The sequence below is a fragment of the Bubalus kerabau genome, chromosome 9 (genome assembly GCF_029407905.1).
Source record: "Bubalus kerabau isolate K-KA32 ecotype Philippines breed swamp buffalo chromosome 9, PCC_UOA_SB_1v2, whole genome shotgun sequence".
Lineage (NCBI taxonomy): Eukaryota > Metazoa > Chordata > Mammalia > Artiodactyla > Bovidae > Bubalus > Bubalus kerabau.
The window spans coordinates 88,888,874-88,899,934 of NC_073632.1; positions in this window are offsets into that span (position 1 = coordinate 88,888,874).

Sequence of the window (11,061 nt, forward strand, 5' to 3'; positions counted from 1 at the left end):
TCATTAAAGGCCATATCTCCAAATACAGTCATATTCTGAGGTACTGAGGGTTAAGATGTCTACATAACATTATGCAACCTTTTCAAGGTTTTTTTTTTTTAAAAATTAAAAGGATTATAATAAGAAGAGGGCTTCCCAGGTGGCACTAGTGGTGAAGAACCTGCCTGACATGAGATGGGGGTTCCATCCCTGGGTCGGGAAGATCCTCTGGAGGAGGGCACAGCAACCCACTCCAGTATTCTTGCCTGGAGAATCCCATGGACAGAGGAGCCTGGCAGGATACAGTCCACAGGGTTGCAGAGTCAGATATGACTGAAGCCACTTAGCAAACATAATAAGAAGTAATTCAAAATGCTATTGTAATGACTAAATGAAGTAATATACTTTAAAGGTCAAATGTTCAACAGCAAGAAAATGGCTAATTACATAAAGTTCAAATAATTGACTATTATGTGAAAAATTAGAAAAAAATTTTTTAATCAAATAAGAGAACACCTCTTATATTAAGTACTTTAAAAAGCACAATTCTTGGACTTCCCTGGTGGTGCAGTGCATAAAAATCCACCTGCCAATACAGGGGTCACAAGTTCGATCCCTGGTCCAGGAAGATTCTACATGCCACAAAGCAACTAAGCTCGTGGGCCACAACTTCTGAGCCTGCACTCTAAAGCCCGGGAGCCACAACTATGGAGCCTGCGTGCCATAACTACTGAAGTCTGTGTACCTAGAGCCAGTGCCCTGCAACAAAAGAAGCCATGGTAATAAGAAGCCTTATTATCTTATTATGCAACAAAGAGTAGCCCTCACTCACTGCAGCCAGAGAAAGCCCACTTGCAGCAACGAAGACCTGCTGCTGCTGCTGCTAAGTTGCTTCAGTCGTGTCCGACTTTTCTCAACCCCATGGACTGTAGCCTACCCGGCTCCTCCATCCATGGGATTTTCCAGGCAAGAGTACTGGAGTGGGGTGCTATCGCCTTCTCCGAAAGAAGACCTAGTGCAACCAAAATGTAAAATTAAAAAACATAGTTCTCCTTAATATGTGTGTGAACATACTTAAATATATTTAGTTTATAACAACAAAAAAAATTTGTTGAAGGACAATATGCTGTTATGGCTAACTTTGGGTGGTGAAATTATTCAGAGACAAACTTTGTTCTTTTTGTATTAGTCTATATTTTCTAAGTCAACTACAATGTGCATGCGTGCATGCTAAGTGGCTTCAGTTATGTCTGACTCTTTGCGACCCCATGGACTGTAGCCTGCCAAGCTCCTCTGTCCATGGGATTCTCTACGCAGGGATATAGAAGTGGGTTGCCATACCCTCCTCCAGGGCTACCGTGTACATGCATTTATTTAATTTTATTTTGCAACAGGATAAGACTTGACTTTTATTTTATTTTTTTTAATTTTTTTTAATTTTATTTTTAAATTTTACATAATTGTATTAGTTTTGCCAAATAAGGCTCCAGTCCTCCTCATTCTCAGCTTCTGCTACATGAGTGACTACTTTCAACTCTTTTGCCTGTGTCTTCTGATATTTATCTCCATGTTTCTAATACAGGTTTAAACTTTTTTCTCTTGATATCCCCATTTTTGTTTCTCTTGATTTTCTACTATGGGTAATGAGGAATTAGGCCTCTTACACTTACAACTTCTAATTCCCCAAACATTGCCTATCTCCTATAATCCTAATCTAGTTTTATCACATTGTTATTAATTAAATATCCAGGGTTCACATTTTATGACCAATAAAATTAAATTTTTTTCTCAATTCTAAAAATTTGTTGACATCTGTTATCAATTGTCCTCACCTTTCCCAAAACCATCTTTTAAGGTGGAAAAGGAAAAGCTTGTATCTCAATTACAATCATTCTTGAAAAAAATAAGCTTGAGGGTAATTCAGCATATAATTTACTGACATATGTAAATATATACCTTTTGTAGTGTGACTACCCATGTAGTCATGTGTACACACCATGTGTAGTGTGACACATCCATGCTTAAATCTTGGCTTTGTCATTTACTAGCTGAGTGACTTTGGAAAAGATACTTAACCTTTCTGATGCTCAGTTTTGTTTTGTTTTTCTTTTTCATTTGATAAATAGTAATAATACTAGCTGTCTTGCATGATTGTAGTTTGAAATGAAAATGATGTGTTTAAAATGACTATAACGTGTTAAGAATGCACTAATGGCTAAAACCAGATAATCAGTATATGGTTGATTTTATTAACAGTCATGTCCGATTCTTTGCAACCCCACAGACTATAGCTCACCAGGCTCCCCTGTCCATGGAATTCTCCAGGCAAGAATAGCCATTCTCCTGGCACGTGGCTAGTCAATCCCTTCTTCAAGGGGATCTTCCCAACCCAGGGATTGAACCCGGGTTTCTCTCATTGCAGGCAGATTCTTTACCATGTGAGCCACCAGGGAAGACCATAATTTAAGTTACTTTGTATAAAAATATGATGTAAAAATCTATACTATCATGTTTCAAGTCAAACAACACAAAAGGAGATCAGGAAACTACTAAGAAATTCTTCTGCCTATTTCCTGGTGGAGATAAGACTTAATTTGTCAGAGTGAAACTGAACATTTAATTTTAAAGGGTAGGTAATTTGGAGGTATAAATAGCTAGCATTGCCCCTTGTATAGTCCAGATGGTCTTATCAGGTCTTATCAGGTTTCTTGTACATTAAGAAACTGAGTTTAATGAGCCAACAGCACCCTGAACCAGGCTTGCAATAAACTCAACAAACATAATGGCAGCCTTCCAAGTGTGTGAAGGGCTGCCTTCAGCCCAATCAATCTCCTCCCTTCTTGTGGCAAAGAAAGGAATCTTGACTCCAGAGCCTCATCTACCTTCAGCAGACAGAGGAGTGGCCCTTGGAAGGCCTGTTGTAAAAATGCTTTTGAGACCAAATGCTTTAAAGAAGCAGAGAGACTTGGGTATCTTTTTCTTTCCATTTGGGGACAAAATATCCAACAAAGAGTCTTTCCTCCCTTGTGAAAGGAAATAAAGAGTAGACGGTTGTGGGCAGATGGAGAGAAAGGCTTGGCAGTGGGCACAGGAGAAGTTTTATGAGAAAGGAAGAAGAGAAGGAAGGGAGAAAGGGAGGTAGTGTAGGTAAGGAGATGCCTCTCTTGAGTCTCCGTGTCTGGTCCATCTCCCTCAAGGATGGATGTCTGGTCCCTCCCACAGTGCCCCTCCCCCCAGAACAAGCAAGGAGGTCCTTCCTTCCTCCAAATTCTATTAGAGGTCCAAAAAAGTCCACTACACTCAGCAAGAAATTATTCTTTTAACCCTAATGCAATTAGCCTTGTCTATTCCACCAGACTCTGTACTCCTTAAGGGCATAGAATATAGCTAATTGTCTTTGTACCAACAATACTTACATTCTGGGACACAGTAGGCACTCAATTAACAAATAATTTCCTATTAAAACATTTTAGGGCCCACATGCTCTTTTTCTTCCCATAAAGTTCATTATCTTGGGCTGGAAAAAATTAGCTTAAATGTTAATAATAAAATTTTCTTTTTTTTTTTAATTTTATTTTATTTTTAAACTTTACATAACTGTATTAGTTTTGCTAAATATCAAAATGAATCCACCACAGGTATACATGTGTTCCCCATCCTGAACCCTCCTCCCTCCTCCCTCCCCATTCCATCCCTCTGGGTCGTCCCAGTGCACCAGCCCCAAGCATCCAGTATCGTGCATCGAACCTGGACTGGCAACTCATTTCATACATGATATTTTACATGTTTCAATGCCATTCTCCCAAATCTTCCCACCCTCTCCCTCTCCCACAGAGTCCATAAGACTGTTCTATACATCAGTGTCTCTTTTGCTGTCTCATACACAGGGTTATTGTTACCATCTTTCTAAATTCCATATATATGCATTAGTATACTGTATTGGTGTTTTTCTTTCTGGCTTACTTCACTCTGTATAATAGGCTCCAGTTTCATCCACCTCATTAGAACTGATTCAAATGTATTCTTTTTAATGGCTGAATAATACTCCATTGTGTATATGTACCATAGCTTTCTTATCCATTCATCGGCTGATGGACATCTAGGTTGCTTCCATGTCCTGGCTATTATAAACAGTGCTGCGATGAACATTGGGGTACTCGTGTCTCTTTCCCTTCTGGTTTCCTCAGTGTGTATGCCCAGCAGTGGGATTGCTGGATCATAAGGCAGGTCTATTTCCAGTTTTTTAAGGAATCTCCACACTGTTCTCCATAGTGGCTGTACTAGTTTGCATTCCCACCAACAGTGGAAGAGGGTTCCCTTTTCTCCACACCCTCTCCAGCATTTATTGCTTGTAGACTTTTGGATCGCAGCCATTCTGACTGGTGTGAAATGGTACCTCATAGTGGTTTTGATTTGCATTTCTCTGATAATGAGTGATGTTGAGCATCTTTTCATGTGTTTGTTAGCCATCTGTATGTCTTCTTTGGAGAAATGTCTATTTAGTTCTTTGGCCCATTTTTTGATTGGGTCATTTATTTTTCTGGAGTTGAGCTGTAGGAGTTGCTTGTATATTCTCGAGATTAGTTGTTTGTCAGTTGCTTCATTTGCTATTATCTTCTCCCATTCTGAAGGCTGTCTTTTCACCTTGCTAATAGTTTCCTTTGATGTGCAGAAGCTTTTAAGGTTAATTAGGTCCCGTTTGTTTATTTTTGCTTTTATTTCCGATATTCTGGGAGGTGGGTCATAGAGGATCCTGCTGTGATGTATGTCAGAGAGTGTTTTGCCTATGTTCTCCTCTAGGAGTTTTATAGCTTCTGGTCTTATGTTTAGATCTTTAATCCATTTTGAGTTTATTTTTGTGTATGGTGTTAGAAAGTGTTCTAGTTTCATTCTTTTACAAGTGGTTGACCAGAGTTCCCAGCACCACTTGTTAAAGAGATTGTCTTTAATCCATTGTATATTCTTGCCTCCTTTGTCAAAGATAAGGTGTCCATATGTGCGTGGATTTATCTCTGGGCTTTCTATTTTGTTCCATTGATCTATATTTCTGTCTTTGTGCCAGTACCATACTGTCTTGATAACTGTGGCTTTGTAGTAGAGCCTGAAGTCAGGTAGGTTGATTCCTCCAGTTCCATTCTTCTTTCTCAAGATCGCTTTGGCTATTCGAGGTTTTTTGTATTTCCATACAAATTGTGAAATTATTTGTTCTAGCTCTGTGAAGAATGCTGTTGGTAGCTTGATAGGGATTGCATTGAATCTATAGATTGCTTTGGGTAGTATACTCATTTTCACTATATTGATTCTTCCAATCCATGAACATGGTATATTTCTCCATCTGTTGGTGTCCTCTTTGATTTCTTTCACCAGTGTTTTATAGTTTTCTATATATAGGTCTTTAGATTCTTTAGGTAGATATATTCCTAAGTATTTTATTCTTTCCGTTGCAATGGTGAATGGAATTGTTTCCTTAATTTCTCTTTCTGTTTTCTCATTATTAGTGTATAGGAATGCAAGGGATTTCTGTGTGTTGATTTTATATCCTGCAACTTTACTATAGTCATTGATTAGTTCTAGTAATTTTCTGGTGGAGTCTTTAGGGTTTTCTATGTAGAGGATCATGTCATCTGCAAACAGTGAGAGCTTTACTTCTTCTTTTCCAATTTGGATTCCTTTTATTTCTTTTTCTCCAGTACTCTTGCCTGGAAAATCCCATGGGCGGAGGAGCCTGGAAGGCTGCAGTCCATGGGGTCGCTAAGAGTCCAACGTGACTGAGCGACTTCACTTTCACTTTTCACTTTCATGCATTGGAGAAGGAAATAGTAACCCACTCCAGTGTTCTTGCCTGGAGAATCCCAGGGACGGGGGAGCCTGGTGGGCTGCCATCTATGGGGTCGCACAGAGTTGGACACAACTGAAGCGACTTAGCAGCAGCAGCAGCAATGAAAAATAAAGCCCATGTTCTATAAAATATTTGGATCTTCTGCTGATGAATAGATGTCTGCTGGTGGATAGAGAGATGTCCTTTGTGGAGACTGACTTTTTGAAGCATTGACGGTAATTCCGACCCTTAGGAAGGCAAGTGAATTCAGGAGTATGGCTATTATGGAATGTCATTCAGGAAGTCATTGAACTCTTATTATAAATAATGAAAACATTGACCAAAGTAAAAATCAAGATACCTCTTTGAGCTCCAGAGTTCTGATGATACAGAAAGCAAATGGCAATAAAGCAAAATTTACTTTGGCTTGTTACTCCTTTAAGGAGAGGAGAGACTGAAAGTATTGTTAAATAAGTAAATGTTGACTTGGAAAGTTCTGTTTTGGAAAAGAATTGTTAGTTCATTCTCTAAAAGTCTGAGTCTGTTTTGTAAATAAGTTCATTTGCACTATTTTTTTAAGATTTTGCATATAAATGACATCATATGGTATTTGTCTTTCTCTGTTTGACCTACTTCACTTAGTATGATAATCTCCAGGTCCATCTCTGTTGCTTCGTATGGCATTATTTCACTTTTTTAATGGCTGAGTTATATTCCATGTATCATATCTTCCTTACCCACTCCTCTGTTGACGGACATTTAGGTTGTTCCCACGTCTTGGCTGTTGTGAATAGGGCTGCAGTGAGCACTGGGGTGCATGGGCCTTTTTAACATCGTGCTTCCCAGAACATAACTCTCTCTCTCTTTCCTCTGTTCATCTTTCTCTCTCTCTCTCTCTCTCTCTCTCTCTCTCTCTCTCACACACACACACACACACATCTTCTACAGAGAAATTAACTCTCCATGGAAGATTTTTGGGGCAGAATAGAATCCATTTTGCTCAGACCAACAAAACCAACAAGGGTCAATTAACAGACTCTGGATCTGCTATCTCACTAAGTCCTTCAGGTAGATAAATGCTAGAAAAATATTCTCCAGGTAAAGATTTTGCCTTGGTGGCTATAAACTGTGACCCTCACCAAACTAGTCGTCACACATCAGTCAGCCCTAGGTGACAGAAATAGCATATTCAAAAAGAACTAAAATATTACAGTCGAAGGAACCTTGACGATATGACTCATTCAGTCATCATGATGAAGTGATGAAGAAACTAAGGTCTTGCAAAGGGTTAGGAGACGAAATGAGACCAGAACGTGGGTCTTCTTACCCTGAGGGACACTGCTCTTCCTCAATACGCCATGCTTTCTTTCTCCTGAATTCAATGAAAACAGGAACTACATTTTATTGAGAAAGCTGAGTTAGGAAGAACACATCTATATGAAAATTCTCGTCCTCTGATACCAGTACCCTGTGATTTCCCTGGATGGAGCTCGTTTCTCTTTTCCCATCTTCCCAACCCAGTGATTATAACTTTTTTTCCTCTGAAATGCTGTGATGCCTGTGAACACTCACCTGCAGGGACTTCAGAATTCAGAACAAAATCCTTGTTGAACAGGAAAGGAGATCGAGGGAACATTGCCTCTTCATGTGGAGAAATTTTATGGCATTTCTCCCAAGTGTGTAGTATGTGTGTGGTTGTATTTTATGAAATTTTTATGAGAGCACTTCATTTCAGTTCTCCTATTTCTTTTATGGTGGGCCTGTTCCTATTATTTTTTTGTAACCAAGATTTTATTTTTAAATATGAAATTGTGATTATGAAAAAAGGTTCTTTATTCCCAGAGCTGCACTCATGTATACATAACTTCTTCTGACTTATGTGGAAGCAACTCCCACATCAGAGCTTCAGTCCTGGGCCCATAATTTGAAAGCATCAAATGGAGCCTCATATTGCAATGCAAATTATAGTACCCAGGGATCTGCAGTATAATCACCCAGTTACAAGGAAGGTAAAGAGGAGAGGAAATTACCATAATGGGCCACAGAATCTACACATGATGATGCTCAGAGGCCTAGATGGCAGATTTCACCACCACTCGAAAGATATGCTTGCTTTCCTCTGAAAATGTGTTCTCCTTGGTAGAAAGATGCTGTTGACTCTATCTTGAAGAAACTTGATCTTCAGCTTTTTTTGGTAGTGATGGATTGGGCTGAATTATTCATATTCTCTCATCTGAACTGTGAAATGGCCAACTAGGAGTGGAAATCATTTTAGAAGCTAAACTTCAACGGATGAGTAAGTTGAAATATGGAAACATGGAACGTGAGAGAGAAGAGCATTCTATTAATAAGAGGAGGAAAAAGGATGGGCAAACCTGTAGAGACAGAAAGACCTGTCTGGATGAATGAATAAATAAGATGTAGTACATACATACAGTAGAATGTTACTCAGCCATAAAAAGGAATGAAACTGAGTCATTTGTAGTGATGTGGATGAACCTCTAATCTGTCATATGGAGTGAAGTAAGTTAGAAAGAGAAAAACAAATATTGTATATTAACGCATATGTATGGAATCTAGACAAATGAAACTGATGAACCTATTCGCAGAGCAGGAATAGAGACGCAGGCATAGAGAATGGACTTGTGGTCACACCAGGGGAAGGAGAGGGGGCATGAACTGGGAGATTAGGATAGACATATATACACTACTATGTGTAAAATAGATAGCTACTGGGAACCTGCTGTAGAGCACAGGGAGCCCAGCTTGGTACTCTGTGATGACCTACATGGGTGGGATGGGGTGGAGGGGATGGGAGGGAAGTATATGGGAGGAGGGAGGAGGTGTATGCTTATAGCTTATTCACATTGTCATACAGCAGAAACTAATACATCATTGTAAAGCAATCATATGCCAGTCAAAATTTTTTTTTTTTAAAGAAAGATTTGTCTGAGGACTAGCACAGTCTCACTGGGCTAAAGTGTGGGAGGAGACATTTCAGCACACAGCCACTTGAACTGAAGCACTCGTCACCCAGTGAAGCTTAGAGCCTGGACCCCTGAACCCTGAAACCTGATAAGGGGTTCATCTGAGCGGAAACTTTCTCTGATATCCTAAACATCTAACCTTAAATCAGGATTCCAGAAAGCCCTCTCTGTCAGGAATTAAAGAGACCTAGAACTCTTCCATTTTGACTCCCAGGATCTCCCCAGTTGGGAGCAATCACAATTTCTTCCAGGATGATATCTAATAGAATATTGAACATAGGTGACTCTTCCTCACATCACTTAGAAACTAGCAAAGAATAATCCAATATTTCTTATAAGAAATATTTGTTATTAAGTTCATTAAATTCTTTTTTTTCCCAATTATTCAGCAAACAATTTTTGAACACCTACAAAACATGGAGATAGAAAAATAAATAAGACACACTCCCTTCAAATCTCTCTTCTTGGATGTGCTGGAGATGACAATCAGATATACAATTTTAAGGAACTATGGAAATATAAATGCTAGGGGAATGTGAATGAATCACGGGAACCAGAAGAAGAGTAGTGACCCCACCTAGGTGGATGCAAGTCAGTGATGGAATGCCCACACTGAATCATATGGGTAAATAGTATTTGAGCAAGAAAATGCAGGCTGGAGTGAGAAAGAAACATGGGGGAGGGTATTCCAGGAAGGAGGGATGGCAGCAGAATAGCAGAGGCTGTAAGGGCAGGATGTGGGTGGTGAGCATCAGACAGACTGGAGCTGCGAGAACATCAGGCACTAAGCAGGATGGAGTGTTTCCTGTGGCTGCTATGACACATTGCCACAAACACAGAGGCTTAAAACCACACAGACGCGTTCTCTTTACAGCTTCGGAGGTCAGAAGTCCACGCTCAGTATCACAGGGCTAATGTCTAGATGTTGGCAGGGCTGATCCCTTCCAGAAGCTCTAAGAGAAAACCTGCTTCCTTGTCTTTTTCATCTTCTGCTGTTGGTCTGCATTCCTTGGCTTGTGGCTCCACCTTCATCCACCTCAGAGTGAATGATCCCAGTCTCTGCTTTTGTCATTATGTTTCCTTTTCCTGTGATTCTTCTCTCCCAATCCCTGCTTCCTCATTGACCTTCTCGCCTCCCCGTGTGAGGACCATTGTGAGTAGATTAGGTCCACCCAGATACTTTTAGGACAATCTCCCCATTTCAAGATGCAATGTAATCACAGCTGCAAAGTCCCTTTTTGTAAGGTAATGCTGACAGTTTCCAGGCATTAGGATATGAACATACTTGGGAGGCTATGATTCAGTCTACCCCACAGGGAAAGGTGGGAAATGAGATTTAGGAAGCAAAAAGGAATCCAGAGAAAGAGGGCATTGTAAACCACATGAGAAGCTTGATTGTAATCCCGTAGTCAGTAAGGAGTCATAAGCAGGGCGGACACTACACAGTGTAGAAGCTGGACTGTGGGGGACTCACTGGAAGTGGAAAAACTCCCAGGGAAGCTACAGTGAGAGTTAATGAGAAACACCACTTATGCCTAAATGCTAGACAAAGTGCTTCCCATTCCCACATAATCCTATGGGAAGAAAAAAAAGATAAATGACTTTATGTTCAAATTTTCATAAATCCTTATTAAGGAGTTCTTTCAATTACTTTAGTTGGAACAACAAACCAATACTTGATGATATGATTAATGATCAAACTGGGACACTTTTGAGATGGCCCCATTGAAAATTACACAGGGATAACAGGACTGTCCTCAGCCAAACCGGACATATGGTAGCCCTATGTTTGGAGAAGCCACACTGGCCTGAAATGGTTTGAATCAATGCTGGTCTGGGGTGTTAGAGAAGTCTCCTGACTTATTCAGCCAGAAAAAGGCAAAGGCAATTAATCGAACTGCAGTAATAGTAATTTTTCCTGGGATTAGGACCTCACAATCACAAGGGTTACATGGTGTTATAAACAAGGGTTTGAAAGATTACTTCCAAATGAATATATTAAGTGATTACATACTAAGGATTACAATGCACAGTTGGAGAAAACCCCACTGTTTGATGGGTTCTTGTGACTTTAGGAAATGTTTCCAGAGACAGGATCACATTTGGATTCTAAAAGTGCTCTGTCTCAAACACCACAGAATTGACCATGATATGCTCTAGAAAACTATATTATTTCTACAGGTGGTTCCAGCCATGAAAGAAACCCTGATGTCAAAATTGCACACAAGAAGTTTAAATAAAACTCCTTCAGGAAATATGAGTGAGGATGTTAATTTC